The sequence below is a fragment of the Dinoponera quadriceps genome, unplaced genomic scaffold (assembly GCF_001313825.1).
Source record: "Dinoponera quadriceps isolate SergipeBrazil2010 unplaced genomic scaffold, ASM131382v1 scaffold545, whole genome shotgun sequence".
Taxonomy (NCBI): Eukaryota; Metazoa; Arthropoda; class Insecta; order Hymenoptera; family Formicidae; genus Dinoponera; species Dinoponera quadriceps.
In genome coordinates this window covers 20,002-25,970 of record NW_014554681.1, presented here as the reverse complement: position 1 = coordinate 25,970, position 5,969 = coordinate 20,002, and the positions used below count along the sequence as shown (strand labels likewise).

Below are 5,969 nucleotides of genomic sequence, written 5' to 3'. Positions count from 1 at the left end.
CCCCCCTCCTCTCTTTCTCACTCGTTCTCCGTCTCTCCTTTCCTTCTTCCCTGTCGGTCTCGCCCTTTTCTGTCCTCTCTTCCTCTTCTCCGCGCATCACCCCGCACCCTTCCGCATCCACGGCATCCCCTTCGCCGCTATTTCGAACTCTCTTTTTCTTTCCTTTCGCATTCACTCTCCGCGTCCCCCTTTCGACCCCCTCCACCCCCTCTCGCTTGTCCTTGTTCCTCCCTTTGAGCCTCTGGGAACTTACGCTCTGGGCCTCTTTCCATCCCTTCGCCATCCTCCCCACCGCGGCGGAAAACCTCGTCAAAAAATATACATTCTACGGCCTGCAATACGTCGATGGCTGATAGCTCCGGGAAGAAAGAAGGGCGACGACGGGGTTGGAAGGACGGACGATAATTGTGGCGTTAAATCTAGACTAAATCAGCGGCTCGTTTTAACCCTTCGACGTGTTAAGGGGGCCGACGTGTTGTCCCGATTCCACGTTGCTCCGTCATTTTGATACCTACTCGTATGTTCCTTTCGGTTACAATTAATTGACCAGTCGATTAAATCGACGACGTAAATATATCGCTCGGGGGAGCTGCACTCTGTGGAAATTTCTGCTCCGCTAGTCCGCTTTATTAGTCTGTTTTATTTCAGATCCGTCGATTAAAGTGTTTCGAAATGCAGGCGCGATATAACCGTTGCCTCTTGGAAAACTCGAGGGAATTAATCTCGAAATCGGATAGGACGGTGGATCGCGGTGAATTTCTGCGCCAGAAATACGAACAAATTCGATGCGACTAAATTTCATTATTTTTTCCTTCCAACACAAGCTAATAAAGCGAAAGCTTTTATTTTTTCACCTTAAGATAATAATGTCATCACAAATAACACGTCAAAAAAATAATACTTTTTCAATGTCGCATTTTTGGCTGCAGAAAGAGAGACAGCGAAAGATAGATAGATAGATAGATGCTTTTATTGCCGCTCTAGAGCTTTAGAGCCCTCTAAAAGAGTTATAGTGGAAGCTTTTCTTAGTACAAATGCAAACAGGTTCGAATGTCGCGGGATAAGTTTGTTAGAACGCTTAATAGTGAGTGCAACGGTAAACAAAAAAAAAGGGAAAATTAAAGAGTGAGAGAAAAATTAAAGAGTGAGAGGGAGAGAGTGAGAGAGGGAGAGAGAGGGAGAGATCGTTAAATATCGGCTCTGCCGATGCGTTATTCCGAAGTCCAGCTATTCCGAAGGCCGGATAACGAAGTTTCGGTTGTCTGAGAGCTTTCTTGCGGCCCACCGAAATCGATTACTCGTCGCGTTCGCTCGCTCGCTCGCTCACTCGCCCGCCCGCTCGCCCGCCTGCCCGCTCGCGGCGCGCCGCGCCGCGTCGCGCCGGATACGAGTTCTGTCGTCCGCAAACACAATTCGAGCGACCTTGCGGTTTAAATTCTAACTTCTGTCGTGCCACAGGGTAATACAATTATTTCCGGGACTCGCTGTCGCGGCTGGAAATTGCGCGGACAGAAAATTGGGTTTACATCGGGGGTCGCGCGAGGGAACCGGACGAGTGGGCCACCCGCGTTTATTGCTGCGCACGATTGTTGCTACATAATTCGCCGGGGACCTTGAGGAGCCGACCGTATGGCGACGATAAAAACATCGACGTTATTTTACCGCCACGAATTTGTATCCGCAACGCGGATCGCCCCGCGAGATTTCGCGAGGTAACGGCGATTCTCCTGAGAGATTTTATGCGATAATGATAGAGCAAGAGGACAAAAAAGAGGTACAAGGGGGATGGCCCAATTCACGGAATAGTTGCCCTGAGCTTCACAAGCTCATCGGTCACCCGAGCGACGCACACGGAATCACTATCTCACTTCCTTTCTTTCTCCTCGTAGAATCTAACGGAGTACGATCTTCGAGACAGGTTCATGTCTTCGGTACTTTTATCCCGGCTTTTTTTTCGTATCAGCCACTTTATTCGAACTTGCACTCTATAAGGGGAAGGAAAAAGATATTTTCATCGAGACTATACGTACCCTCGTATATATTAAGCGGCCTCAAAAATTCTCCGGACGCGTTGTCGCGAAAACAATTCTATTAAAGCAAAATTAATTACTCGGTGACCTAATAATTAAATTTAGACGTAAAAAGAAGGAATCGATAACTTTACAAGTCTGGCGCGAACTTTGGTCGCGTCGGTTCCTAAAAAGCGCGTCAAACTGACCGACGGATAATTGGACCGAAGGAGAAGTCCGGGGAGATCAAGGGGGACGAAGGAGAGAAAGAGGAGGAGGAAAGGAAAAGAAATAATTTCTTCCTTCGTCCTACGACTTCGATCGGGCCCCGAATGATGGCCGAGTCTCCTTCTTTTTTCCTCTTTCCTTCTCTCTCTCCCTCTCTCACTCTCTCTCTCTCTCTCCTTCTCTCTCTCTCTCCCTCTGTCTCTCTGGTGAAACTTGACAAATTCTCAATAAGATCGTTAATTGGCCGGTTATTTCATCCACTGCTCCCCTCCCCCCGGGAAAAAGAATTCAGCGACGCCGGACTCTCGGCCCGGCCTCGTCCAACCCCCGTCTGCCACCCTCTCCTCGTACACCCACGCCAACCCCTCGCCGAGCCCTCCGCACCTTCGAGTCGTCTCGTATACCCCGCGGCTATCAATGTATAGCTGTGCTATCGATCGATCGAGTCCGGCTTTCATTTTTTGCTTATTTGACTTTTCGGCTCCGGTCGTCCGTTCCGTTCGTTCGCTCGCTCGCTCGCTCGCTCGTTCGTTCGTTCGTTCGTTCGTTCGTTCGTTCGTTCGTTCGTTCGTTCTCTCGTTCGCTCGCTCGTTCGTTCGCTCGTTCGTTCATTCGTTCGTTCTCTCGTTCGTTCGTTAGCTCTTCTTCGAGAGCTATCGAACGACGCAGCGGCGCAAATAATTCCCGGGGATAACCCGGCGAAGCTACGCCGCGGTGGAAAAAGCTCTCGGGTGCCGGCCCTTTTTCGGGCCTCCCACCTTCCCCCTGCCCCCTAACGCTTTCCTCCAACCCCAACGCCCCCTTTCGCGGCCGCACGTGTTGCCGATCGGAATGTTAATTAGGCGCGAAGCGCCCCAAAACAATTCGTTTCAAACCCTACCTTTCCTCTTCCCCCACCCCTTTTCTTCCTCCCTCCTCCTCATTCGCGATCTAATGCTAATCCTCGGTGAGAGTCGCCGGAGGAGGAGGATTCACGGCGGAGTGTAACCCACTTTTTTTCGTCCTACAAAAGACTCTCGCGAGGAAGTTAATCCCGAAGTTGCGGGAAAACAAAATTCAGATTAATTATCTCGGCTTCTTAAACGAAGCTCGGGGTGGAAATCCCCGACGCTCTGATCCCTTCGATCATTCTCGACTGGGCGCGCCTTCGTACCTTCATTAACGCGACATTTTTTTAAATGCTACGGTCTCGCGTATAATTCTGATCATCCTGTGAATCTCGATAATTGAAGATTTTAATTCGTCATCGTCCCTGTTTATAATTTCGAAAAGAGACAAGGGGTTAATAACCCCCACATCGTTATTTGGTACGCGTGAATTCTCGAAAGGCGGAAAAAGGGCAACCTGATTCCCACGCGCATCTGCTGTTCCCATTAAATTCATAATAAATCACAAAAGTGACGTAAAAAGAGAGAGAGAGAGAGAGAGAGAAAGAGAGAGAGAGAGAAAGAAAGAGGGGGAGGGACGCTGTAAGGTATCTCGAAAAATGTTGCGTAAACCGTGAATTTTATTAACGGGCTAATAATACGTACGCGCGCGATTTAATTGAGCGAGAATAACGCGAACGAGTCCAGATTTTTCTCTTGGTAAATAGAGACGCGAGAGTCTGACAAAGAGAGAAGAGGAGAGAAGGAGAGGGAGAGGACGGGGAGGGAGGTTGGGGGAGGAAAAAAAGGGCGCACGGCGCGGTTCTCTCGCGAAATATTCCCGGTTATTGACGCTGATACTCGGACGGGATGCACCGCCACAGCCTTCGAAACTCCGGTGCGGGTATTCTCGTGGACTATCGCATTATTAATAAAATATTATATAACGGCGCTTTATAAAAAGCGTGGGCGGCCAATAGGGCCGGGAGCGGACGGGCGGGCGAGAGGGAGGACAGAAGGGCGAGCAGAGAGGGTGGAAGAACGGGGATGGCGGTGTGTGGTTCGAGGCGGGCTCGAATAAACCACAGATACGCGCGACCGTAGCGAGGCTGCTGCCCTCGAGAGAAAGAAAGAGAGGGTGGAACGGCGAGATGAGTAGCCGATGGAAAGGGTTGCAAGATAGGGTGGGAGAGAGGCAGAGAGAAAGAGAGAGGGAGAGAGAGGGGGGAAAGAGGCTGAATTCTGGACGATATATCGCGACTAAAACCAAACTGACGGAATGCCAAAACTTTTTTGTAATTAAATTTTTCACCGCCCTCGCGGTGATGTTGGCGGGGAGGGTGTGGGAGAAGGGTGTAACGGCGGGGGNGGGGGGGGGGGGGAGTAGTTGCCGAAGGGGTTTGCACCCAGTATGCATCCGCGGCGCTTTTTCGTACGGGGGGTGTGTGTATAAGCGCCGACATCACTGATTCGCTTTCTCTATTTTATTTTTTTCCCCTCTCTCTTTTATTTTTTTAGCCGATCCTCTCTCTTTCTCTCGGCTACGCGAAAACCCCCTCGTAAAAGGCGTGCTCGTGTTTTTGTTTACGAGGATTAAGCCTCCGAACCAACTGGTTGTTGCTTCCACCGGCGCGGTACTCCACGCGGTCCTCCCGCGGAAATTTGGATAACGATAACTACGGGTATGCGCGGCGGACGCGGGCTTTCCGATATTTTCGAACAGGAAGAGGGCGAGCTGGAGGGAGAAAGGGAAAGATGAAAGAGTGAGAAGGAGTGACAGGGGGGTGGGGAATAATTGGTCGAACAATTAAGAACAATTACGAAACTTTTAGGATTGTAATTAGCTCGAAACTTTGCGTCGTATATTATCGTTCGTCGAGACGCGGAGACAGAGAGTCAGAGAGAAAAAGAGAAAGGGAGGGAGGGAGGGAGAAAGATGCCGTAATTTTAATTTAGGAATTTCAAACGCAATCGCCATTTACCGGCCTTTTTTCAAGCGTGTCGCTTTATTAATAACCCCAATGTGACCTGAATTTTTAATATAATCATAATTAAAAAAATTTTTATCACCCTTTACCTCTCAACTTCGTTCGCGTAAAACTTCATAAACCTTCATATTCATTTTTTCTATACCTGTTACTCGCATAATATATTATTATGTCATACGGCGTAACAGTAAAGCTAACTCTAACAATAATAGTAACGAAGCGGCATCGTCTAATAATAAAATAATAATCATAAAATACACAACAAAATGAAATATTGAAATAACAAAAATTACGATAAAAGATACCGCGCGCCAAGTGACACGGGGTGCGAGTCGCGGGAAGAGTCGGATGATGACGTTGAACGAGGAAGGGGTAAAAGCGGTAATCGAGAGAGGGAGTGAGAGAGAGAGAGACAGAGAGAGAGAGAGAGAAAGAAAAAGAGAGAGCACACTACATCAGCATCGAATGCGGAATAGGGTGCAATCGATACCTCGACTTACTCCCGAAGCAGGGCGACAAAAAAAGAACTCCGCGCTCCAGAGTGGCCCGTAAAAATTGCCGGCCGGGCGGTGGTAGCGGCGGCGGTCGCGGCGCCTAATAACCAAATTCGCCCATATTTCCCCGGTCGCTACAATATCGCTCGTGGCCGCCCTTAAATAGCAAGAAAGCCCGCACGACCCGCATCGCAGAAAAAAAAATGAAAAACAAGACAGGAGCAGAGGAGGAGCGCGGCGGGAGGACGGGAGCAGAAGAGAAAAAGAAGAGAGAAAAAGAGAGAGAGAGAGAGAGGGGGAGAGAGCGAGAGAAAAGGAAAAATAAGATCGAAGAGGCGCGCACACGCGGCGGCGAGCGCGCCCGCCCGCCACCCCCCTCCCCCC

General features: G+C 49.6%; 1 protein-coding gene across 1 annotated transcript in view; it reads left to right on the top strand.

Annotated features, from left to right (window-relative positions):
- The window catches only part of LOC106740828 (one cut domain family member 2-like), a gene marked incomplete at its 3' end in the record, with an annotated part of 75,164 nt that overhangs the window by 51,132 nt on the left and 18,063 nt on the right, over window positions 1-5,969 (top strand). The gene's annotated exons all lie outside the window — the stretch shown is intronic.